The 27,458-nt window shown below is 50.5% G+C and overlaps 1 long non-coding RNA gene across 1 annotated transcript; it reads right to left on the reverse strand.

The window, feature by feature from the left end:
• Positions 1 to 365: 365 nt before the first annotated feature.
• Positions 366 to 11,054, reverse strand: LOC118476316 (uncharacterized). The gene is made up of 3 exons (XR_004856211.1): positions 10,665 to 11,054; positions 3,107 to 8,219; positions 366 to 662 (listed from the first exon to the last, which is right to left on the reverse strand). It is a non-coding gene; the product is annotated as an uncharacterized lncRNA (long non-coding RNA).
• Between the last annotated feature and the right edge of the window lie 16,404 nt (positions 11,055 to 27,458).

A 27,458-nucleotide genomic window follows, 5' to 3' on the forward strand; every position in this document is an offset into this window, starting at 1 on the left:
GTATCACTACGTAGCCTTTACAAAGATTCCCTAGAGGTCATAGCCGCCCGTTAGGTTTCTCCAGTTTGATAAACACAGTACCTCTCCCCGCAGGAGGGTGACTAACAAAAGCAAAACGAAAGAACCTCGGCACCCAGCCTCGGCAGAGCAAGCACTGTGCCTGGACCCCATTGACGGCACGACGGCGAAGCAACTACACCTCTAGTTCCTCTAATTAATTAGCTAAGGGCGCCCCATTTCACCCTCATGGTTGCACTGTTATCCCGGGTTGTCACTCCCCAAATAGGTCCTTACGGAGAGGCACTCAGGAAACAGCCTGAGCCCCCTAAAGTATCACAGGAACATCATCGGGATAACATCATAGTATCATAAGTATTCACATCATGTTCATTGATTCAAGTAAAGCAATAGCATAATGCTAACCATGATAACCCAAAAGGTAAACAAGGATAAGGTAAATGGAAAGCTAGTCAATCCTTAGGTTTCAATTAAGTAATGCGAGATAGTGCATTAAAAGTGAATGGGACATAATGGGTCAGAGGACACTTGCCTCTACCAAACAGATGCTCAGGGTCTTCAGCCTCATGGAACTCGAAGAGCTAGATCACTTGATCGCCGAAGCTTGATCATCGATTCCTCGAAGCGCGGGAACAAATCACGATCTAATCGCAACACGAAGCGAAGACGAACAAGCACAAGCAAACAAACATATATAAATACATAATAACATTACACCATACAAGATAAAATGATATAAAAATATGCAGCATAAAACAGAGCTCGATTCTATGGTCACGCGAGGGAAAGAAATGTCGAACTCGAAGCGACGGTCGGGAAAATATCGCGTTTACGCTAAACAAGTATTAACGCTAACAATTAATTCGACCTTATCAATTATAAATTATATCTACTATTTAGTTTGATTAATCTGCTACACTAACAACTGTCAAATAAATAAGTAATTTAATTAACACAAGAGATTCTAAGCGAGACGAATTTATGACAAGCGAAACAGTACGACAGCGTGCAAACGACACGCGAACACGCGCGACACAGCATGCTGACGACACACGAAATAGTGCGCACGACCAGCGCGAACGATGCACAGCCACACGCGACATAGCACGCTGACGACACACGAAACAGTGCGTGCGACCAGCACAAATGACGCGCGAATCAGCACGCGACTACGAGCGCGAACAACTCGTGCGACAGGCGAGAAAAACTAAATAGTTGACACATTTATACTAAACACCTATTAAATAAGTTAAGCTAATATTAGCCAGGTTAATGTTTATTATAAAAGCGCGAGGTAAACACTACACCTTTAGTCTAATTGAAATATTAGTATAATAAATATTAGTCGAGCGAACATTAAGTTAATTATCTAGCATATATGACCTGACGAATTAACGTTACTAACATGAGTGTTTATAAATGAAAATAATTTACTATCACGCGTAGACGCCGTGCGACACACGTGATCGATACATGAGGTACACGCTAACGACGCGCGGCAAGGCGAGCAACACGACAACAACGAGCGCCACACGTGAGCGCGCGTGTCACGCGCGAAGGAGCACACGGAAGGCGTGCACACCCATGTGTGACCATGAGCAAAAGACGTGCGACGGTGCGCGCGAACAGCTCACGATAACACGTGCCGGACGCGCGGCGCGAACGCGCGAACGAACGGCAGCAACGCGCAAACAGCACGCGACCTGCGAAAACAGCGTGACATACGTATACTACTAATTGTGTCGTATTTATACTAAATAAATAATAAATGCAACACTTAAGTTGGCATAACCACAATAATATGTATTTATCACATGCATGGATAGAATTAACACTTAGTTCCGATTGGTTTACAACTCGATTAATCATCGTTTAATAACGTCAATTAATTAACGTGAACGATTATAGATGAAATAGTTTATTGCCGCTCGATATGGCACGCAACACATTAAACAAGGGGCGCGGAACGGCGCACGCGACAGCGCGCGACCAACAACAAACAAGTAATTAAATAAAATATTTAAGCTGGTATTAATCAAGTTAATTAACATTTATATTTATAAAAGCACGAGTTAAACTATAGATTTGTTCTACTTAAATTGTTATTTTAATAACCCTCGAACAAACCAATAATTAATTATTTAATTAAAACATGTGTGGTGACATCATAATAATTTTAATGTGTGCACAAGATCATTGCACGGTTAATGTAACTGGAACGGAATGAATCGAATATCTAACGATAAAGTTAGTATATATAGCGTAATAATGGCGATGTGGCGCGATTCTATCGGTCAGAAGCGTGTCATACGAAGGGTCACATGAATCTCAGCCGTAGTGGATCGCACAAATGCAAAAAAAGAAAACAGAAATGTGCATGCAGAGGAGACGTTTGCAAGGGGAGATGTATGCAGTGAAGCCCACGTGAGTTTTCCTGGCTCTTGCTGCATGCATGCAGATCACGAGTGGGAGGGGAAGACCGTTTCTTTTTCCTCTACTTGCTGAAACCACACGGGCACACAGGAAACGACATGCAAGTGGGTCCCATCGACAACTCCTTCTCCATACCACGCACCAACGGTTATTTTCATCTCTCTGCTGCACGCCGGCAAAACAGGATCGGCTATCTAGACCTGAGGCATGCCGGAGCGGGCTGGGCGGGGCTTTGCATGGCTTCAGCGGCTCGTAGGGGCAGGGGACAGCGGAGGCGCATGGCTGGGCATGGGGCTTCACACCGGGGAAACGTGCACCGGCTAGGGGTCGTAGGGAGGACCGTGCGCCGGGGCTGGCTGAGCTGCCGCAGGAGGGCGCAGGCTGCGCAGGGGAACGCTTGGCCGAGGCTGTTCCGGGTGCACAACGAACGAGGGAGACGAAACGCACGGATGCGCAACATAGCACACAGCGACGCAGCACGGCGGTTTGACGACGACTGAGAGGGTGCAGCGACGCAGCACGGCGGTTCGACGACGAATGAGAGGGTGCAGCGACGCAGCTTGCGAGCACGGCGACGCAACGGCAAGGGCAGACTCTGGTTGGGCATGCGGGTGATCGACAGACGGCAAGGAAGAAGGGCTGGGCGGGATCTCACCTTGTGACGACGGCGAACGGCGAGGCTTGCCGGACGTGAAGAACTCGCAGGGGATCCTTGGCCGGCCAGAGCGAGCTTGCCGCCGCTGTTGCTACATGATGAGGGATGCTAGGGAGGTGCGGCCATGGGAAGGAATTGTGGTCTGCGACCTCCATGGCTTGGCACTGCAGGAGGGCGATGAGATAGTTGTTTTGGAGAGAGGAGGGAGAGCGGGAAAGGACGTCGAGGTGCTTAAATGGGCTGCACACGGACGGTTCTGAGGCTATAGCGCAGTGGGCGTGCCTGAGGGGAGAGGGGAGATAGAGATACTACGCATAGAGAAAAGAATGCAGGGGTGTCGTGGGGAGGAGCTGGTGGGGCCAAGCGGCGCTGCTGCAGCCGGCCACTCACGCAAGCGCGCACGGGCGCGGCGTGCTGAGCTGCGCGCGGCTGGGCAGGGATGGGCGTGCAGGGAGCGAGCAGGCGGTTGGGCGAGCCGCGCAGGCGGCGTCGCGGGCAAGGCCGCGGTGTGCGCGAGGGCTAGGGCACGCGGGGGAGGGCGCAGCTGCTGGGCCGCGCGCGCAGCTGCGCTGCGGGTGGGCCGCGGGAGGGAGGCGCGGAGCTGGGCCGCAGAAAGGCCGGCTAGGAGCTGAGGGAGGCTTTCCATTTTATTATTTTTCTTCCTTTTCTTTTTTTTCTATTTTTTTTCCTGATATCAAATTTATTTATAATAATGTGTTACATATTAGATGCATACACGCCAAAGCAAAACAACACACAAAAACAAATGTATTTTCGCATGATGCATCAACCATTATCCCCTTAGGGTTTTATTAATAGCTATAAATGGAGTAAAATTTCCTATTACTTGGAAATAAATAAATAGAGGAGCGAAAAGAAAGAGGAACAAGAAAGTAACACGTGAATTTGGTGGATATTAGAGAAAAAAATTTATACCCCTAAATTCAGGTTGTTACAGATCTAACCCCCTTAACAGAATCTCGTCCTCGAGATTAAAGAAGAGGCTAGCAAGAAAAGGAGATTTGTTCATTAGTCTTTCATAGCTTTTTTAACTCAACTTTGACTCCGCCGGCTTGACTTGTGGATTGGTTGCTTTGACCATCAGATGCTTGAGACCGATTGATGCAATTCTTGAGGATCTCCTGGACCTGTGGGTTAGGACCCACACACGCTTTCGCTGCGCCACTCTGATCTTGTTGGTTGATGTAGATTGCGTTGTCTTCATTGGGGTTAGCGGCTAACCCCCTTAACAAGAGCATTGATACACACCTGATGAAGATGTTGCCGACTCTGATCTTGACTGATTCGGAGGAGTTGGAGGTTGCCAAAAGGATAGGTGCAAGAGGAAAGAATAGCGAGAAAAGGTAAGTATAGACGGATTAGAGAGAGCAGGGGGGAACCCAACTATTTAACTCTATGGCACTCACCTAGTAAACAAATTTCATTGCGGACCAAGGGCCACAACACATCAACACTCATTCCAAAGAAGCAAATCAGTCATAGCAGAAGGACAAACATCATGAGCACACAGCAACAAACATCTCGTTGTTATACGTTCCTTTTAATTAAATGGTGGTCTTTCTTTAAAAAAAAGGAAACTACTCTAAGGCCAACAAAAGGCAAGGGGAATAATAAGACATGGAGGGTAGGGCATGAGCATAATAAAGGATGGATCTAAAGCAATGATTGTAACCGACAAGGGAGAGAATGCAACCAAGGTCAGGATAGGTAAAACACCATTCTCAAGTCGAGATGGAAAAGATGATATTTCAAAAGGTAGGCATAAGATAACATCATGGAAAGATCTAGAGATTATGAAGGTAAGGGAGGTGAAAGGCAAAAACACACCAAAAGATAGAGTTAGGACAAGACTTGCAACACGACAGAGGAAAAGGGGAATAAACAAGAGCGGGATAGGCAAGACATCACTCTTGAAATGAAATGGGAGAGGAGGCTTTAAAATGCAGGTGCAAGATAAGCATCATGGTAAAGATCAAGGGATGACAAGGGTTAAGGTGATAACAGACAAACACAACCAAGGATGTATTTTAGACAAAACTTGTGAGGCATCAAAGAAGGGGAAGCTATCAATGGTGAAGTAGGTGAGGCATTATTCCTCAAACCGGGATGGAGAAGAGGAGGCTTTAAAGGGTAGGTTCAAATTAAGCAGGAAGACAAGGGCATATATATCACGAGGGTTTTGAAAGTAATAACGGACAATGATGTAGGAGAGGAGGTAAACAGGCATAAGACAAAGAATATAAGTGCCACAGAGAATGGAGTTAAGACAGGACCTGCAAGTGTTAGAGGAAAGGATGCATTCAAGGGCCAGATAGGTAAATTGCCACTCCCAAATTGAGGTGGAAAAGAGGGGATTTTTTAAAGAGTAGGAATAAAGATGAGTATCAAAGCAAGATCAATGGATGACAAGGTGAGGGTGATAGCCAATAACAACACAGTAAGGGATGGAATTAACACAAAACTTGTAAGGCGACAAGAAGTGAAAAGAAATCAAGGGATAGATAGGTAACTCGCAACTCTCAAGCTGGGTGGAAAGAAGGGAGAGGCTTTTAAAGGGTAAGTTCAAATTATGCATTTAGGTAGAAGACATCAATATCGCAAGGGTCAACGGCGATAACAGACAAGGATATGAGAGAAAAGATGAAGGCATTGAAGGTCAGTGGAATGAGTACAACAAATAATGGAGTTGAGCCCAAGCTTACACGCAGTAAAGAAGAGGATATAGCTAAGGGTAAGATAAGTAAAACACAACTCTCAATTTGAAATAGGAGATTGGAGATTTTAGAGAACGGACATAGTGTAATCACCAAGGTAAGATATAGAGGTGTCAAAGGCGAATGGGATAATAACGAAAGGCATAACAAAGGATAGAGTTAAGGCAAGACTCACGAAATGGCGAAGTGGAGAAAACAATCAAGGTAAGATAGGTGACGTTTCAATAGAATGGTTGAACTAAGAATTCATCACCGAGGGAAGTTATAAGGAAACGATGAGATCATCAAGGATGTGTGAAATAGATTGGCCGCTCATGGATCATCAAGAAATAAGGGTGGTCAAAAGCATGTTAACCGAAATGTCTAAAACAATCATTGGGATATGAAGGTAAGCATATATAAAAATAATAGTATGCAAGATTACAAGGGTACGGGTATACCCAGACAAGGGAAAAGAAAAATGCAAAGGATGACGACTTAACAGTGGAATAGGAAGGGATCTCAGAAGACAAGAAGGTCATGGACATATAAACTGAAATGTTTAAATAGGCAGTAGAGGTACAAGGGTAAGTGCTTTAGATTAAGGGATAAGGGTATTAAAAATGCAAGGATACGAGCATGTCAATAACAAAATGGAATAGAGATGGTCAAATAGTAGCAATTTAATAATGGATGAGGAAAGAGTCCCAAAAGACTAAGGCTATGGTCAGGGGGCATCTACAAAGATGTCGCAAGCACAAGGTGAGATCAGATCTAATAGATTGAGAGAAGTATAGATCATACTAGAATAAAATACTTTTTAGCAAGGGGGCATATAGGAGCACAACATAGAATTAGTCGAGGTGACTAATATTTTGAAGCAAAATCAAGGATGAGATGAAGTAATAATCAATAAGTCCTTAAAACGGCCAATGCTACTCTAGGTCAGCGGTCCTACAGTCAGCACGACTTTGATACCACTTATGTCACACCCGGTTTCAGAAGGCAAACCGAATGCGAACTATGTACGTGCCAGGATCAGAAATTCACGTACACAGCGATTACATAAATGACTCATCATAGCACAATGCTTCGAATACAATAAAGAGTAAGTAATAATATAAAAGACTAGAGTCATTTACATAATATAATCAAAGTACACAGAATAGAAACGTAGCCAACGTAAATAAACCCACCACAGGCAGCTGACTGGGGGAGGTCGCTATCCTAATCCTCGAACTCGTCGAAGTCCTGGAACTCCTAGAGATCTGCCTCGACACCTTCTTCTTTACCTGAGCATAGATTGCACCAAAGGCAACCTGGTATTTTGTGAAAGCAAGGGTGAGTACACATCAACGTACTCAGCAAATGTCCCATTTGGCTAAAGTGGACTAGCTTTATGTGGGGTTAAGCTCAAGCAGTTGCTTTTAGTTGGTCAGGTATTTATTATTAGTAGAAGCCAAGTTTTATCATATACCCAACCCGTGAACCTTTTCCTCATCGAGGAACATCATTATCATCATCGAACCAAAATATTAAATAGAACCATTATATATATCGAACCATCTGTATCTCTAATCAAAGAGGATCCCAAGGCCGCTCATAACCGTGAGCACGGCTCATATATCAGTTTCATTACCCTCTGCAGAGGTTGCACACTTTACCCATGAGCCGTGATTCCCGTTTTGCCCGGGGATCATGACTCCCCATTGATCACTTCCTAGGTGGTCTGGCAGGGTATCACTACGTAGCCTTTACAAAGATTCCCTAGAGGTCATAGCCGCCCGTTAGGTTTCTCCAGTTTGATAAACACAGTACCTCTCCCCGCAGGAGGGTGACTAACAAAAGCAAAACGAAAGAACCTCGGCACCCAGTCTCGGCAGAGCAAGCACTGTGCCTGGACCCCATTGACGGCACGACGGCGAAGCAACTACACCTCTAGTTCCTCTAATTAATTAGCTAAGGGCGCCCCATTTCACCCTCATGGTTGCACTGTTATCCCGGGTTGTCACTCCCCAAACAGGTCCTTACAGAGAGGCACTCAGGAAACAACCTGAGCCCCCTAAAGTATCACAGGAACATCATCGGGATAACATCATAGTATCATAAGTATTCACATCATGTTCATTGATTCAAGTAAAGCAATAGCATAATGCTAACCATGATAACCCAAAAGGTAAACAAGGAAAAGGTAAATGGAAAGCTAGTCAATCCTTAGGTTTCAATTAAGTAATGCGGGATAGTGCATTAAAAGTGAATGGGACATAATGGGTCAGAGGACACTTGCCTTCACCAAACAGATGCTCAGGGTCTTCAGCCTCATGGAACTCGAAGAGCTAGATCACTTGATCGCCGAAGCTTGATCATCGATTCCTCGAAGCGCGGGAACAAATCACGATCTAATCGCAACACGAAGCGAAGACGAACAAGCACAAGCAAACAAACATATATAAATACATAATAACATTACACCATACAAGATAAAATGATATAAAAATATGCAGCATAAAACAGAGCTCGATTCTATGGTCACGCGAGGGAAAGAAATGTCGAACTCGAAGCGACGGTCGGGAAAATATCGCGTTTACGCTAAACAAGTATTAACGCTAACAATTAATTCGACCTTATCAATTATAAATTATATCTACTATTTAGTTTGATTAATCTGCTACACTAACAACTGTCAAATAAATAAGTAATTTAATTAACACAAGAGATTCTAAGCGAGACGAATTTATGACAAGCGAAACAGTACGACAGCGTGCAAACGACACGCGGACACGCGCGACACAGCATGCTGACGACACACGAAATAGTGCGCACGACCAGCGCGAACGATGCATAGCCACACGCGACATAGCACGCTGACGACACACGAAACAGTGCGTGCGACCAGCACAAATGACACGCGAATCAGCACGCGACTACGAGCGCGAACAACTCGTGCGACAGGCGAGAAAAACTAAATAGTTGACACATTTATACTAAACACCTATTAAATAAGTTAAGCTAATATTAGCCAGGTTAATGTTTATTATAAAAGCGCGAGGTAAACACTACACCTTTAATCTAATTGAAATATTAGTATAATAAATATTAGTCGAGCGAACCTTAAGTTAATTATCTAGCATATATGACCTGACGAATTAACGTTACTAACATGAGTGTTTATAAATGAAAATAATTTACTATCACGCGTAGACGCCGTGCGACACACGTGATCGACACACGAGGTACACGCTAACGACGCGCGGCAAGGCGAGCAACACGACAACAACGAGCGCCACACGTGAGCGCGCGTGTCACGCGCGAAGGAGCACACGGAAGGCGTGCACACCCACGTGTGACCATGAGCAAAAGACGTGCGACGGTGCGCGCGAACAGCTCGCGATAACACGTGCCGGACGCGCGGCGCGAACGCGCGAACGAACGGCAGCAACGCGCAAACAGCACGCGACCTGCGAAAACAGCGTGACATACGTATACTACTAATTGTGTCGTATTTATACTAAATAAATAATAAATGCAACACTTAAGTTGGCATAACCACAATAATATGTATTTATCACATGCATGGATAGAATTAACACTTAGTTCCGATTGGTTTACAACTCGATTAATCATCGTTTAATTACGTCAATTAATTAACGTGAACGATTATAGATGAAATAGTTTATTGCCGCTTGATATGGCACGCAACACATTAAACAAGGGGCGCGGAACGGCGCACGCGACAGCGCGCGACCAACAACAAACAAGTAATTAAATAAAAGTATTTAAGCTGGTATTAATCAAGTTAATTAACATTTATATTTATAAAAGCACGAGTTAAACTATAGATTTGTTCTACTTAAATTGTTATTTTAATAACCCTCGAACAAACCAATAATTAATTATTTAATTAAAACATGTGTGGTGACATCATAATAATTTTAATGTGTGCACAAGATCATTACACGGTTAATGTAACTGGAACGGAATGAATCGAATATCTAACGATAAAGTTAGTATATATAGCGTAATAATGGCGATGTGGCGCGATTCTATCGGTCAGAAGCGTGTCATACGAAGGGTCACATGAATCTTAGCCGTAGTGGATCGCACAAATGCAAAAAAAGAAAACAGAAATGTGCATGCAGAGGAGACGTTTGCAAGGGGAGATGTATGCAGTGAAGCCCACGTGAGTTTTCCTGGCTCTTGCTGCATGCATGCAGATCACGAGTGGGAGGGGAAGACGGTTTCTTTTTCCTCTACTTGCTGAAACCACACGGGCACACAGGAAACGACATGCAAGTGGGTCCCATCGACAACTCCTTCTCCATACCACGCACCAACAGTTATTTTCATCTCTCTGCTGCACGCCGGCAAAACAGGATCGGCTATCTAGACCTGAGGCATGCCGGAGCGGGCTGGGCGGGGCTTTGCATGGCTTCAGCGGCTCGTAGGGGCAGGGGACAGCGGAGGCGCATGGCTGGGCATGGGGCTTCACACCGGGGAAACGTGCGCCGGCTAGGGGTCGTAGGGAGGACCGTGCGCCGGGGCTGGCTGAGCTGCCGCAGGAGGGCGCAGGCTACGCAGGGGAACGCTTGGCCGAGGCTGTTCCGGGTGCACAACGAACGAGGGAGACGAAACGCACGGATGCGCAACATAGCACACAGTGACGCAGCACGGCGGTTCAACGACGACTGAGAGGGTGCAGCGACGCAGCACGGCGGTTCGACGACGAATGAGAGGGTGCAGCGACGCAGCTTGCGAGCACGGCGACGCAACGGCAAGGGCAGACTCTGGTTGGGCATGCGGGTGATCGACAGACGGCAAGGAAGAAGGGGTGGGCGGGATCTCACCTTGTGACGACGGCGAACGGCGAGGCTTGCCGGATGTGAAGAACTCGCAGGGGATCCTTGGTCGGCCAGAGCGAGCTTGCCGCCGCTGTTGCTACATGATGAGGGATGCCAGGGAGGTGCGGCCATGGGAAGGAATTGTGGTCTGCGACCTCCATGGCTTGGCACTGCAGGAGGGCGATGCGGTAGTTGTTTTGGAGAGAGGAGGGAGAGCGGGAAAGGACGTCGAGGTGCTTGAATGGGCTGCACACGGACGGTTCTGAGGCTATAGCGCAGTGGGCGTGCCTGAGGGGAGAGGGGAGATACTACGCATAGAGAAAAGAATGCAGGGGTGTCGTGGGGAGGAGCTGGTGGGGCCAAGCGGCGCTGCTGCAGCCGGCCACTCACGCAAGCGCGCACGGGCGCGGCGTGCTGAGCTGCGCGCGGCTGGGCAGGGATGGGCGTGCAGGGAGCGCGCAGGCGGTTGGGCGAGCCGCGCAGGCGGCGGCGCGGGCAAGGCCGCGGTGTGCGCGAGGGCTAGGGCACGCGGGGGAGGGCGCAGCTGCTGGGCCGCGCGCGCAGCTGCGCTGCGGGTGGGCCACGGGAGGGAGGCGCGGAGCTGGGCCGCAGAAAGGCCGGCTAGGAGCTGAGGGAGGCTTTCCATTTTATTATTTTTCTTCCTTTTCTTTTTTTCTATTTTTTTTTCTGATATCAATTTTATTTATAATAATGTGTTACATATTAGATGCATACACGCCAAAGCAAAACAACACACAAAAACAAATGTATTTTCGCATGATGCATCAACCATTATCCCCTTAGGGTTTTATTAATAGCTATAAATGGAGTAAAATTTCCTATTACTTGGAAATAAATAAATAGAGGAGCGAAAAGAAAGAGGAACAAGAAAGTAACACGTGAATTTGGTGGATATTAGAGAAAAAAATTTATACCCCTAAATTCAGGGTGTTACATTAGCGCCGCGATTGTGGTTGAGAGACGAGAAGAGGGGCATGCATTGCCCGTCCAGAGGCCAGTCTACTTCATCAGCGAGGTACTGTCCGAGACCAAGATCCGCTACCCACAAATTCAGAAGCTGCTGTACGTGGTGATCCTGACGCGGCGGAAGTTGCGACACTACTTCGAGTCTCATCCGGTAACTGTGGTGTCATCCTTCCCCCTGGGGGAGATCATCCAGTGCCGAGAGGCCTCGGGTAGAATTGCAAAGTGGGCGGTGGAAATCATGGGCGAAACGATCTCGTTCGCCCATCGGAAGGCCATCAAGTCCCAGGTCTTAGCGGACTTCGTGGCTGAATGGGTCGACACCCAGCTCCCAACAGCTCCGATCCAACCGGAACTCTGGACCATGTTCTTCGACGGGTCGCTGATGAAGACAGAAGCGGGCGCAGGCCTGCTCTTCATCTCGCCCCTCGGGAAGCACCTGCGCTACGTGCTACGCCTCCACTTCCCGACATCCAACAATGTGGCCGAGTACGAGGCTCTGGTCAACGGGTTGCGCATCGCCATCGAGCTAGGGGTCCGACGCCTCGACGCTCGCGGCGACTCGCAGCTCGTCATCGACCAAGTCATGAAGAACTCCCACTGCCGCGACCTGAAGGTGGAAGCCTACTGCGATGAGGTTCGGCGCCTGGAAGACAAGTTCTACGGGCTCGAACTCAACCACATCTCCCGACGCTACAACGAGACTGCGGACGAGCTGGCTAAAATAGCCTCGGGGCGAACAACGGTTCCCCGGACGTCTTCTCCCGAGACCTGCACCGACCCTCCGTCAAGATCGATGACACGCCCGAGCCCGAGGCACCCTCGGCCCAGTCCGAGGCACCCTCGGCTCAGTCCGAGGCACCCTCGGGCCAGCCCGAGGCACCCTCGTCTCAACCCGAGGCACCCTCGGCCCCTGAGGGTGAGGCACTGCGTGTCGAGGAGGAGCGGAGCGGGGTCACGCCTGATCGAAACTGGCAGACTCCGTACCTGCAATATCTCCACCGAGGAGAGCTACCACTCAACCAAGCCGAAGCTCGGCGGTTGGCGTGGCGCGCCAAGTCGTTCGTCTTGCTGGGAGACGGGAAGGAGCTCTACCACCACAGCCCCTCAGGCATCCTCCAGCGATGCATCCCCATCGCCGAAGGTCAGGAGCTCCTACAAGAGATACACTCGGGGGCTTGCGGCCATCACGCAGCACCTCGAACCCTTGTCGGAAACGCCTTCTGACAAGGTTTCTACTGGCCGACGGCGGTGGCCGATGCCACTAGAATTGTCCGCACCTGCGAAGGGTGTCAGTTCTACGCGAGGCAGACCCACCTGCCCGCTCAGGCCCTGCAGACGATACCCATCACCTGGCCTTTTGCTGTGTGGGGTCTGGACCTCGTCGGCCCCTTGCAGAAGGCACCCGGGGGCTACGCGCACCTGTTGGTCGCCATCGACAAATTCTCCAAGTGGATCGAGGTCCGACCCCTAAACAGTATCAGGTCCGAACAGGCGGTGGCATTCTTCACCAACATCATCCATCGCTTTGGGGTCCCGAACTCCATCATCACCGACAACGGCACCCAGTTCACCGGCAGGAAGTTCCTGGACTTCTGCGAGGATCACCACATCCGGGTGGACTGGGCCGCCGTGGCTCACCCCATGACGAATGGGCAGGTAGAACGTGCCAACGACATGATTCTGCAAGGACTCAAGCCTCGGATCTACAACGACCTCAACAAGTTCGGCAAGCGGTGGATGAAGGAACTCCCCTCGGTGGTTTGGAGCCTGAGGACAACGCCGAGCCGAGCCACGGGCTTCACACCGTTCTTTCTAGTCTATGGGGCCGAGGCCATCTTGCCCACAGACTTAGAATATAGTTCCCCGAGGACGAGGGCCTACGCCGACCAAAGCAATCAAGCTAATCGAGAAGACTCGCTGGACCAGCTGGAAGAGGCTCGGGACATGGCCTTACTACACTCGGCGCGGTACCAGCAGTCCCTGCGACGCTACCACGCCAGAGGGGTTCGGTCCCGAGACCTCCAGGTGGGCGACCTGGTGCTTCAGCTGCGACAAGACGCCTGAGGGCGGCACAAGCTCACGCCTCCCTGGGAAGGGTCGTTCGTCATCGCCAAAGTTCTGAAGCCCGGAACGTACAAGCTGACCAACAGTCAAGGCGAGGTCTACAGCAACGCTTGGAACATCCAACAGCTACATCGCTTCTACCCTTAAGATGCTTTCAAGTTGTCCGTATACCTCGTTTCCCACGCAAAGTTTAGTCATTAAGGAAGGGTCAGCCTTGCCTCGGCAAAGCCCGACCCTCCCTCGAGGGCTAAAAGGGGGGAACCCCCTCTGTGCCAAAATTTTCCTCGGAAAAAGATCTTTTTCGCCAGAATGTCTTTCATGCTTTTCGACTACTTCGAAAGTGGATCCTAAAAACGATGGAGTACACGTAAGAAGCCAAGGCTGACCGAGCCGAGGGACTCCTATGCCTCTGGGATATGGATACCTCACTCATCACCTTCTGCGATAAGTAACTCGCGCTCGGATAAGTGATTCCGCAGACCGAACAAGTCTTCACGCTCGAAAGCTCCTCTGCCGGAACGATTTTTCGGGCCTTCTCGACTGCGTCGGTGACAGAACCCTATGGACGAGTAAGAGTGCGCGTAAGCGGCAAGGCCGACCGAGCCGAGGGATTCCTATGCCTCTGGGATACGGATACCTCACTCATCACCTTCCGTGAACAGCAACTCTCGCTCGCACAAACAATACTGTTACCGACAAATAAGTCCAGATACTCAAAACAAGAGGAAAAGAAACGCAACTTTACAACACGACGATGGTATGTTTGGGCCTCGGCGGCCACAGAAATCATACACACACTACAAGATAATCCGATCCTGCAGGCTCGGATCTTGACAATTGAAGGGAGCAGCAGCACCCTCAGCGTCAACTACACCTTCGGCGAGGTCCGACCTAGCCTCGGACGGCGACGCGGTCGGAGGATCTCCACTCTGAAGGACGACATCAGCACCACGCCTAGGCCATCGCCGCCAGGGTCTTCTCCAGGAATCCGGCTCGAGCAGACGGCTCGGCCGGCCACCCCGAGGCCTCGGCAACTCAACTCCGGCGTCGGTCCCGCCAGCGGACGACCCGGCCAGGCTTCGGCTGACCAAGTCTTCTTTTCGAAGCCAACTCTACCTCTGTTCGAGCTGACACCGCTACCCCCGGCTTCGGCTCATCGAAGAGCGGCCGAGGGGTTCCTTTAACTAAGCAAGAGAAGCCTCGGACAGCAAGGCCGACTGAGCCGAGGGACTCCTACGCCTCCGGGATACGGATACCTCACTCGTCACCTTCGCACGAGGCGACTCACGCTTGGTGAAGCGGTTCAGATAACCAACAGGCGAGTCTTAGTGCTCGAAAATGAGGAAAAAACACGGCTCCGCGCCGAAAATACATACATGTTCAGGCCCCGACAGCCACAATGAACAAAAAGATCGGCATTCAAGGTGCCATTACAAACAGAACTCTGGTTCCGTCCCCGCGGGTATGAACAACCTCCACACCGGGGAGCCTGCGGGGCGACAAGTTCCGGGCGACTCGCCAGCGACCTCTGCAGCAGCAGCTATGGTCCCAGGACGGACGCGACCACCGGAAGGCTCTCGTTCGCGTCCCCGCTCAAGGGACGCGAACCAGATATCAAAGCCAAAAAGCCGGAGGCCGGCCCGTAGGCGGCACTGACGACCTCGACGGTGGAGAAGCTTCCCCCGGCTGCCACCACGTCAGCACCGACGGCGGCGTCCGCCTCTCCACCAACGCCGCACCGGCGAACGCGGGCCGCTCCAAAGTGCACCGGCAGGTCCTCGCTCCCGTGCTCGCCACGAAAGCGAGGAAGAGGGCGGAATGTTGCATCCTAGCTGGGCAGCAACAGTTCGCCTTCCCTGGCATGGCTGGAGGACGCCTCCTCCGCAGAGCTGGGGGATGGTTTCCACCACCAGAAGCTGGAAGAGGAGGTGGCCAGCCGACCCGTGCGGGAGGTAGAGCCCCGGCTCGCCTCGCTCTCTGCCCCAGCAAGGATGGTAAACATCCTTGAAGCTGAGGGAGGGGCGGGGGCCACAGCCCGGCTTGCTTTTCCCCGCCATCGAACTGGAGATCACCGTCTTGGGTGACCACCGGCGAGGGGGTGCAGCTGGGCTGCATGATGAAAATCCTCGAAGCCGAACGATGGCTGAGAGGTACCAACTTCCACGAAGTTGCGTTCCTCCAACGACAAGGCGGAAGGATTGCGGGTGTTCCCCATCCGGGGGCTCGGAAGGTGGAAAGACACGATGCATAAGGGAGCGCGGAGACATGGTCGCCTTTCAAGGGGGTCACCCTCCTTTTAAAGGCGACTCTCCCTACTTGCGTCCCCAGCCGTCGCGGGCTGAGTTTTCTCCAACACGCTCCAAGATCCTCCCCCTACGGCACGGGGGCTGGGTCCCACGTGTCATGCAAACTGGCCCAGGGCAGAAGAAGCCAAACCGCCGCGCGCGGTGCATGCAACCGCCCAGCGGTTACTAGCATTACTCCACTTTCGCCCAGATCAGCGGGTGAAAGGGCGGGCAGCCATGCAGGCGGCATGCAACCGCGCCAAGTGGGCGCACCCCTCCGACTTCCAACGCACCCAGCATGGAGGCCCAGGCCCACGCGTCATGCAACCGGCGCGCCGGTTGCTACGTGCGAGCAACTGCACCGCCACTCGCACCACTACCACGCCTCCTCGACTGCGGAACCAGTACTGCGACTCGAGGCAACCCTGCGTATGACCCAGCAGTGCCAGCCAGGCGCGACAGTCAATACGGCCAAAAATGGGCCGACAGTAATGGCGGTGGCAGGCGGGCAGGAGCAGCGGTCACGTCGTCAGCCAAGCTTACGTCCCATCCAGGGGCAGCGAGAGAACCCTCTCTCACGGCGTGAAGACGACGCACCCGTGTTCCGTTCCTTGAACGGCTCGCGCACGTGCAACGGCCGCCTCGCGAACCACTTGCCCCGTCGCATTAACTCCGCGGCGGGACAGGCGACGCCTTAGGCAGGAGAAGCAAGCGACGCTTCGCCTTCGCCATAATGACCGCGTCAAAAAAGGTACGCCACGTCATTCGATTTCGTATCCTTTTCCTTTTCCTCTTTCTCTCTCTTACAACAGGGACCGGGAAAGGGGGATACCCCGAAAAGGATCCTTCTCCGTGAAGGAAACAGGCCCCGAGCCTCCCTATTGATCAGAGGTTCAAAGGCTGGCCCCTCGGAGGGGTTCAATGGCCGCCTCAGAGCGCTTGGGTTCCGCGCCCACTACTGGTCAGAGGTTCGAAGGCCGGCCCCTCGGAAGGGTTCAACGGCCGCCTCAGGCCACTCGGGCTCCGCGCCCACTACTGATCAGGGGTTCGTAGGCTGGCCCTCGAAGGGTTCACAGCCGCCTCAGACATAGAGCGAGGGATGACCCTGGGTACGTTCGATACATAACCGAGGCTCGGGCTACGCTCCCGAGGTACCCTAGGACATTTCCGAGACCAGCGGGAACGATCTTGTAACGGAATCCCATTAGAGGGAGGCATCGAGCCCTCGGACCCCATCGAAAGGGGACCGGGTCCGGCAGATCACCCACAGGTACTTTTGGAGCGTGCCTCCGGGCCTCTAGCCGACCCCTAACAAATGGGGCACGGGCGTCCACTCGGATTACCCGCCAGCAGCTCACCGGAGACACCATGTTCGGCGCCCTCCGAGGGCAACATGGCGCTTTTCCCCCCCTCCTCCTTACGGAAAGGCGACGCAGGGGCGTATGTAAAAAAGTCGAGTCTGTCCTTGACCGTCCTCTCGCCCTGTGCAGAGGCTCGGGGGCTGCTCTCGTGAACCCGGCTCCGGCCAAACCGTTGACAGCGTCAACATACCAGCCCGAGAACTTGGGACCCGACCGTGCACCCGGGCTACGGCCAGCTCGCATGAGGGAACGACCAGACCAGCCGAAGCATTGCGCGAGGCATTAAGACCTCGGAGGAGTCAAACCACTCCTCTGAGGCCTCGGGGGCTACACCCGGCGGGTGCGCTCGCGCGCACCCACCGGAACAAAACGCAATCGAGAAAGGCTGGTCCCCTTGCAAAAAAGTGCGACAAAAGCCTCCAAGCGAGTATTAACACTCCCTTCGAGGCTCGGGGGCTACTGTCGGGGACCATAATTAGGGGTACCCTCAAGACACCTAAATCTCAGCTGGTAACCCCCATCAGCACAAAGCTGCAAAGGCTTGATGGGTGCGACTAAGTCAAGGATCGGTCCATTCGAGGGACGCGATCACGCCTCGCCCGAGCCCAGCCTCGGGCAAGGGCAGCCGACCCCGGAGGATCTACGTCTCGCCCGAGGCCCCCCCTCCAGCAACGGACACACCTTCGGCTCGCCCGAGGCCCAGTCTTCACCAAGAAGCAAACTAGGCCAAATCGCCACACCAACCGACCAAATCGCAAAGGCATTTAATGCAAAGGTGGCCTGACACCTTCATCCTGACGCACGCCCTCCAGTCGACAGAGCCGAAGTGACCGCAGTCACTTCGCTGCTCCACTGATCGGTCTGACAAGAGGACAGCGCCGCCTGCGCCGCATCGACTGCTGAGCCGCTCGACAGAGTGAGGCTGACAGCAGCCAAGTCCGGCCCTAGGCGCCATGGGAAACTCCGCTTCGCCTGACCCCAGGGCTCGGACTCGGGCTCAGCCCTGGAAGACGACAAACTCCGCTTCGCCCGACCCCAGGGCTCGGACTCGGGCTCAGCTCCGGAAGACGGCGAACTCCGCTCCGCCCGACCCCAGGGCTCGGACTTGGGCTCGGCCCCAGAAGATGACGAACTCCACTCCGCCTGACCCCAGAGCTCGGACTTGGGTTCAGCCCCGAAAGACGACGAACTCCGCTCCGCCCGACCCCAGGGCTCGGACTTGGGTCAGCCCCGGAAGACGACGAACTCCGCCTTGCCCGACCCCAGGGCTCGGACTTGGGTCAGCCCCGGAAGACGACGAACTCCGCCTCGCCCGAACCCAGGGCTCGGACTCGGGCTCACCCCCGCCTCGCCCGACCCTAGGGCTCGGACTCAGGCTCAGCCCCGAAGGACGATGAACTCCGCTTCGCCCGACCCCAGGGCTCGGACTCAGCCCTGGCATCCGCCGACGGTCTCTGCCTCGTCCGACCCGGGGGCTCGGACTCGACCTCGACCTTGGAAGACAGACTCGACCTCGACCTCGGAGGAGCCTCCACCTCGCCCAACCTAGGGCACGGACCGACCACGTCAACAGGAGGCACCATCATTACCCTGCCCCAAGCTGACTCAGGCTATGGGGAACAAGACCGGCGTCCCATCTGGCTCGCTCCGCCAGACAAGTAATGATGGCGCCCCGCACGCTCTATGATGACGGCGGCTCTCAGCCCCCTTACGGAAGCAAGAGGACGTCAGCAAGGACTCGACAGCCCCGACAGCTGTCCTTCCGCCAGGCTCCAGTGCTCCTCCGACGGCCACGACACCACACGAACCGGGTGCCAAAACCTCTCCGGCTGCCATGATGGCATGTACTTAGGGCGCTAGCTCTCCTCCGCTAGACACGTTAGCACACTGCTACACCCCCCATTGTACACCTGGATCCTCTCCTTGCGCCTATAAAAGGAAGGACTAGGGCCCTCTTACAGAGGGTTGGCCGCGCGAGGAAGGACGGGATGACGCTCGCGTGAGGCCGCTCGCTCCCTCCCGCGTGGATGCTTGTAACCCCCTACTGCAAGCGCACCCGACCTGGGCGCGGGACAGACATGAAGGCCGCGCGATTCCACCTCTCGCGCCAACCCATCTGGGCTGGGGCACGCGGCGACAATTTACTCGTCGGTCCAGGGACCCCCGGGTCTCGAAACGCCGACAATATGTTTCTAGACTTAGTAAATTGTTTTGAAGACTAATGTATTGTGTCTAAGTGCTAGAAACAGGAGAAAACAATTTGGAAAAGAGTTGGCCGTGTACAGCTAAAGACAGCTTCGGTCTGGGTGCACCGGACTGTCCGGTGGTGCACCGGACAGTGTCCGGTGCGCCAGGACCAGTCTCGGTGAACAGTCCGCTCTCGGGACTCGACAGCGGTGTACGACTATAAATCACCGGACTGTCCGGTGGTGCACTGTACTGTCCGGTGAGCCATCCACGACGAAGTCGTCGCTCTCGGGAAGCGATCAACGACGTACGACTATAATTCACCGAACTGTCCGGTGGTGAACCAGACTGTCCGGTGAGCCAACGGTCGACTGCGCCAACGGTCGGCCGCGCAATCCGCGCGTGACGCGTGGCCGAGCCAACGGTCTGATGGGGGCACCGGACTGTCCGGTGTGCACCGGACAGTGTCCGGTGCGCCAACGGCTCCAAATCTTCAATGGTCGGCTGCGCCAGAATAGGAAAGCAATCAGCACCGGACTGTCCGGTGCACCACCGGACTGTCCGGTGCACCACCCGACAGAAGGCAAGAATTGCCTTCCTGGATTTCTCTCAACGGCTCCTAGCTGCCTTGGGGCTATAAAAGGGACCCCTAGGCGCATGGAGGAGGCAACCAAGCATACTCTAAGCATTTTTGATCATTCACACTTCGTCTTTGCACACTCGATTGGCATTCTTAGTGATTTGAGCTCCGTTCTAGTGGTGAACCTTGTGTAATTCATTTGAGCTCAAGTCTTGGTTGTGTGTGTGCGTATTGCTGTGGATTTGTGTGTGTTGCTTCCCTCCCTTACTCTAGTGCTTTCACTTTGATCCTTATTGTAAGGGCGAGAGACTCCAAGTTGTGGAGATTCCTCGCAAACGGGAAAGAGTAAAGAAAGAAGAACACCGTGGTATTCAAGTTGATCATTAGATCACTTGAGAGGAGTTGAGTGCAACTCTCGTCCATTGGGACCAGGGCGGACCCATAGGGGGGTCCAGGTGGGCCCCGACACACCCTAAGTCGGGCCCACCGCGGACCCCACCTGGCCATCATGTTCGCTGTTGGGCCGTACGTTCCAACTTCTGCAGTTTCAATTGTTCGGCCAGCTCCTGACTTCCTGGCGGCAACACGATTGTTCGAGGGTTCCTTAGTTCTAGCGCTAGCGGCTGGAAAGTGGAAGGCACTGGCGGCCGGAAAGTGGAAAATCTGGCGATCTTGCTCGATCCGCTACTCTGCTCCGGCTACCGACGACCGACGCCTACGACCCTGTCCTCACCAGCGCTCGCACGAAGACGGAGGTGTGAGGTGTCCTACAGCCCTTCCCCGCGTACAGCCGTACAGAACATCGCGCCCATGCTGTTGATTTTTGTCTTATTAATTATTGATTCACTACCATTATTTTTGTAGTGACTAAAATATGAAGAAGCAGAGAGATATTGCCTCTCTTTTTCGCAATCATGCTGCAAAGAAACAAAAGTTTATTGCTTCTTCATTATCTCCGGATGTTACTCAAGCGTCGACACATCAAGAACAAGAGAAAGAGATGATAAATGAAGAAATTGTGAATCCAATGCCATCTGCATCGCCACCGCCAACAATTTATGATGTCAGTCGTCTTCCACACGATCCAGGTGAAAGAAAACCTATTGCAAGTTACCATGCTAATGATCACGATGCAATTCGAAGAGCATATATTCTTAGAGGTCCATTTCAACCATATGCACATGAATTCCCAAATAGGAAATTTGGAGATAGAGATCGCCATTTTAATTTTGTGTGGTTTCAAAATTTTCCTTGGATTGAATATAGTGTCAAGAAAGATGCTGCATTTTGCTTTATGTGCTACTTATTCAAAAGTAAAGCAAATAAGGGAAAAGGGACTTCTGCATTTACTTTAGATGGTTGGAATAATTGGAATAAAGGGTCTGAAGCACTTCTAAAACATGTGGGTTCTATGTCACATAAGACAGCCGAAGAGAAATATCTTGGCATTATAAATCCTAATGCAACAATTGATAATAAAATTGAGAAGTGGAATGATGATGATCGCAATCTTTATAAGATAAGGTTGACATATTCACTTTGATGTTTGAAGTTTCTTTTGCATCAAGGATTATCATTCCGTGGACATGATGAAAGTGAAGAGTCTAGCAACAGAGGAAACTTTATCGAAATCTTGAAATTTCTTGCTGTAAATAGTGAAGAGGTCAACAAGTATGTTCTTAACAATGCTCCAGGTAATTGCACTTTGAATAGCCCAAAGATACAAAAGCATATTATTCAGTGTTGCGCTATAGAAACTATAAAGAAAATAATTGAAGAGCTTGGGGAAGAGCCATTTGCAATTTTAGCGGATGAGTCTAGTGACATATCACACAAAGAACAACTAGCTCTTTGCTTGCGTTATGTTGATGCATTGGGAAGGCCATGTGAGCACTTCATTGGAGTTGTTCATGTAGATGATACTAGCTCTTTATCACTTAAGGATGCAATTGAAGCTTTACTTGTTAGTCATGGCTTGACTTTGACACGAATTGGTGGACAAGGTTATGATGGGGCTAGCAACATGAGAGGTGATATTAAAGGATTGAAAACATTGATCATGCAAGAGTCATGTAACACCCCACTGGTCACACACAATGGATATTACCAAAAACCCCACCCTCCTAACTTACTCAACACAAGAGGCGTAATAAAGACAGGCAATATAGCAAAATCCGGCAGCACCTCCTTTGAAACTAACATAACAAGGAGGGGAAAACATGAAGTTCATACAGGATATAAAGACTTATAATTCACAAAGTAGAAGCTAAATGCAAAGTGGTAAACTCATTTATGCCCCAACTGAAGCAAAACAAATGGGATGAGGAACTCAGCCCACCCCAAGATAAACGCTCAACCAAGAACAATGCAATTCACTAGACTTGACCACTTCTGATTAACAACATTATTAAATGGTGATTCCTTTATCAAAGGTGTAGTGGTCGTGCTGCTACATCCCTCTATTCCCAAAGCAGAAATTAGGTGCCTGCATCAAACAATGCAAGATGTGAGATATTACATCTCAGCAAGTAAACATAACAACAACAAATAGGACATTGTAAATCAACTGTGCTTACACAACCACATGGTTCAGAACTCCTTTCTTTCTGTTGAACAGTAAATTGCAGCAAGTAAACAAATAACTAAATTCTTATCGCCAAGAGGAATCATCATGCACAAGTCCAAATTATCCACATCCCCAAAATATATTCCACACCTCTCCCATGAATGCACATGGCTACAGATGCAATAATGACTTCTGCCTCCATATCTCTAAGGATATGAAGCTGCACCATACCCCTTCTCGGGCAACATATGATGCTCAATGTACCGGTACGGTCGGACCATAAGATCGCGACGAAACTTCAATGCAATGGATGATGAGTGCATTATGCATGACAACATCATGAGTTCTTCCCCAAATAAAAATGTGCTAGACATATACTTCCACCCATTCCACATAATAACCACTTGAGTAACATAATCAAACCTCCAACTCAACATATGAAATCCATGAAACATGAACATTGCAAATGATGGTACTCAAAAAAATATGAATATGAACACAATAGCACAACATAATCAAGTATAAGACTCCTCATCTGACAGACGGAATAACCATCACAGTTTTACTTGCCTTCACCGGAAGTTTGGGCAAAATCCCTAAGAACGATCCGGAAGTCCACCACCTGTTTTTGACACCCAACTTAGTGCACCAAATTCACATAAAAACCTCAAAGACAACACCGCACCTACGCGCAATCTCAAACCCCGCCGCGGGTAACAATTCTCCCCTCACCAACCAAACTGCAGCGGCGCTGTTTAACAATTCCATAACTTAAAAATTAAGACAGCAGTGGTGTCAAACAAAAACTCCAGAGACAACTACATAAAATTCCCCACAAGTTTTGTATACAATTTATGATTAATTCTAACATCTAATTACCTCTAAACGGTCCACAAAATAAACCCTGCAATCTGTTTTTTTTTCTGTTTTGGGCAGCGACATACTCGGATTCAAACAGCGATAACTTTTAAAATATAATTCCAATTCGAGCGCATAAGTACTTGTTGGAAAGGTAAGAAAAAACCCTACATGAATCTCATACTGATTAACACTAATTACTCCCGAAAAAAACCCAGAAACTGCTAATACTGCTGCTGTTCATCCTCCTGAAAATCTGTTTTTTTCTGTTTTGGGCAGCGACACACTCGGATTCAAACGATGATAACTTTTAATTTATAACTCCAAATTGAGCGCATAAATACTCGTTGGAAAGGTAAAACAAAGTTCTACATGATCCCCAAATTGATCCCGATTAATTTTTCACGAAAAAAACCTAGAAACTGCTAGAACTTTCGCTGTTCATCCACCACCTAAAATTCTGGACAGCCCCCTCTACCCAATCGCAACCGCAACATATAATCAATTGAATCACAGCGCAAATGAACAAGGGATGAACACAAAAATCACCTTGGATTCTCCCCCTTTCCTTCCTCCCTTCTTCCCTCCACCAAAACGATTGAAGACTCGCACCACGTGACGATGATCCGAGCGGCAAGGATTGGCACCTTGAGAGGAGGAGATTGGGGGGGGGGGCTAGGGTTTGGTGGTGTGGCTGCAAGAATTGAGAGAGGAGGAGATGGGCAGGGGAGGCGGCGGCCAAGGTGTGGGAGAAGTGGGGGGGGGGGGGGCGGCTGCACAAGGGGGGAGGGGGTTAGGAGGGAGGCGGCTAGGGTTTGGGAGGATTAATGGGCCGAAACACCAATTGCGGCCCAACTAACCCACGCGACAGCTCCCGACCGCAACGCAAGCGTCAAACCAAATAAATTCTACTGCCCTAGTTGTGAATGTTTTCCACAAAATTCCAAATCCCCAAAACAACAACCGGATGAGGGAAAAGAAAAAAACAAAAAGAACAACCCCCAACTTCTCTTCTTTGCAAACCGGGTATCACACTCTACCCCTCTTAAAAAGAATTCGACCTCGAATTCTGACGCTTCTATCGGAATGAAAAAAGAATAGATTAATGAATCAACAACACTTACCCACAATGAAAAGTTCCGGGTACTTCTGCCGCATCAGCTCCTCAAGTTCCCACGTAGCCTCGCGCTCAGACTGATTAGTCCATAAGACCTTGACATACTTAATTGATCTCTTCCTCAATACACGCTCCGAGAATTCCAATACACGCATCGGACGACACTCCAGAGTCAGATCCTGTTGCACCGCAACTGGTTCCATCTCAATCTGATGGTCCGGATCCCACAAGAACTTCCTCAACATAGAGACATGAAAGACCGGGTGTACCCCTGCCATGGAATCCGACAGTAGCAAGCGATAAGCCAGGCTGCCCACTCGGGCCAAGATAGTGAACAGTCCAATGTATCTCGGGCCGAGCTTCCCAGAGACACCGAACCGAACAACTCCCTTAGTGGGTGATACTCTGAGAAGGACTTGGTCACCCACAGCAAATTCCAGATCCCGCCTCCTCACATCAGCATAACTCTTCTGACGACTCTGAGCTGCCAAAATATTCTGATGAATTTCCTGAACCTTTTCAGAGGTTTGCTAAACCCAATCAGGACCAACTAGGGATCTCTCTCCCAAAGCCTCCCAGCACAGAGGAGAGATACACCGCCTCCCATACAAAGCCTCAAATTGTGCCATCTTGATGCTAGCCTGGTAGCTGTTGTTATAAGCAAACTCTGCCAGTGCAAGATGATCCTCCCAGCTACCCTTCCATGACAGAACACAAGCACACAACATATCTTCCAAGGTTTGGATTGTTCGCTCTGACTGACCATCCGTCTGAGGGTGAAAAGCGACACTAAGCGAAAGCTTGGTGCCCAATGCACTATGGATACTCTCCCAGAATTTGGATACAAATTTGGAGTCTCGATCAGAAACAATAGACTTAGGTACCCCGTGAAGCCTGACTACTTCCTTCATATACAAGGGAACCAAATCTGAAGCTGAATTTGTGGTCTTCATGGGAATAAAATGCGCAGACTTAGTCAAGCGATCCACTACCACCCAAATAGCATCCCTGCCACGAGGGGAACGAGGTAGACCCACCACAAAATCCATGGTGATATGCTCCCATTTCCACTCTGGAATTTCTAATGGCTTCAACAAACCTGCAGGCCGCTTATGCTCGGCCTTCACGCGCTGACATACTTCACAGGCGGCCACATACTTAGAAACGTCAACCTTCATCCGCTTCCACCAGAAGTTTTGCTTCAAATCTCGGTACATTTTGGTTTCGCCAGGATGGACGGTGTAAGGCGTTTTATGAGCTTCTCTCAAGATATCCATCTTCACCTCTGATTTCTGAGGCACACAGAGGCGGCCCCTGAAACGAACCAAATCATTCTCATCAATGGTGAACTCCCGCGGTTTACCATCACCCACTCTCTTTCGAGCTTCCTACAATAGACGATCCTGCTGCTGAGCCGCACGCACTCTCTCCATGAGAGAGGATTGAATAAGCATCTGAGTCTCCTTGCTAGCGGTGCCGACATAACACAAAGCGATCCCCACATGGTCCAGATCAGCGATCAACGACAAGGCCACCTTCGGAACCCCAGACCTGCTAAGGGCATCAGCCACCACATTAGCCTTCCCTGGGTGATAATGAATGGACAAATCATAATCTTTAATCAATTCCAGCCACCAACGCTGCCTCAAATTCAGCTCCTTCTGAGTAAAAATATACTTGAGACTTTTGTGATCGGTGAAAATGTCACAAGTCTCGCCATAAAGGTAATGCCTCCACGACTTAAGAGCAAAAACAACCACGGCTAATTCCAGATCATGAGTTGGATAATTCCCCTCATGCTTCCTCAACTGCCTTGAGCCATAAGCAATCACTCTGCCTTCCTGCATCAGCACACAGCCAAGGCCAATACGCGAAGCATCCGTATAAACTGTGAAACGCTTACCGCTCTCAGGCAAAGCTAGGATAGGGGCGTCCACCAACTTGCTCTTCAATGACTGATAACTGACCTCACAATCGCCGGACCAGACGAAGGGAACACCCTTCTCCAAGAGCCTAGTCAAAGGCTTAGCAATGCTGGAAAAATTCGGTACGAAGCGCCGATAATACCCAGCAAGCCCCAAGAAACTCCAGATTTCAGAGACACTAGAAGGTCTCTTCCACTCCACCACAGCCGCAACATTCTTGGGATCAACCGCAATACCCTGCTGATTAATCACGTGCCCCAGGAAAGCAACTTCGGATAGCCAAAAGGCACACTTCTTCAACTTGCCATAGAATTGATTCTTCCTTAGGGCACCCAGAACGAGACGGAGATGTTGTTCATGCTCGGCCTCGGTCTTTGAATAAATCAAAATATCATCCAGGAACACGACCACAAAATCGTCCAGGAATTCATGCAGCATCCTATTCATTGCTTCCATAAAGGCAGCAGGGGCATTAGTTAAGCCAAAAGACATGACTATGAACTCATAATGCCCATACCTGGTGCAAAAGGCGGTCTTCTCAATATCCTCCTCACGAATTCTCAATTGATGATAACCAGAGTTCAAATCAATTTTGGAGAACACCTGGGCACCCCTCAACTGCTCAAAGAGGACCTCAATTCGGGGAAGCGGATATTTATTCTTGATTGTCACTTGATTCAAAGCGCGATAATCCACACACAGCCGCTTGCTTTTATCCTTCTTCTCAACAAACAATACTAGGGAAGCCCATGGAGACCTGCTAGGCCTAATGAAACCCTTAGCCAACAGATCATCCAATTGCCGCTTCAATTCAATCTGCTCCTTTGGGGCCATTCGATACGGGGCCTTATGAATAGGCTGCGTACCCGG

Source organism: Zea mays, chromosome 2, assembly GCF_902167145.1.
Source record: "Zea mays cultivar B73 chromosome 2, Zm-B73-REFERENCE-NAM-5.0, whole genome shotgun sequence".
NCBI classification, from domain to species: domain Eukaryota; kingdom Viridiplantae; phylum Streptophyta; class Magnoliopsida; order Poales; family Poaceae; genus Zea; species Zea mays.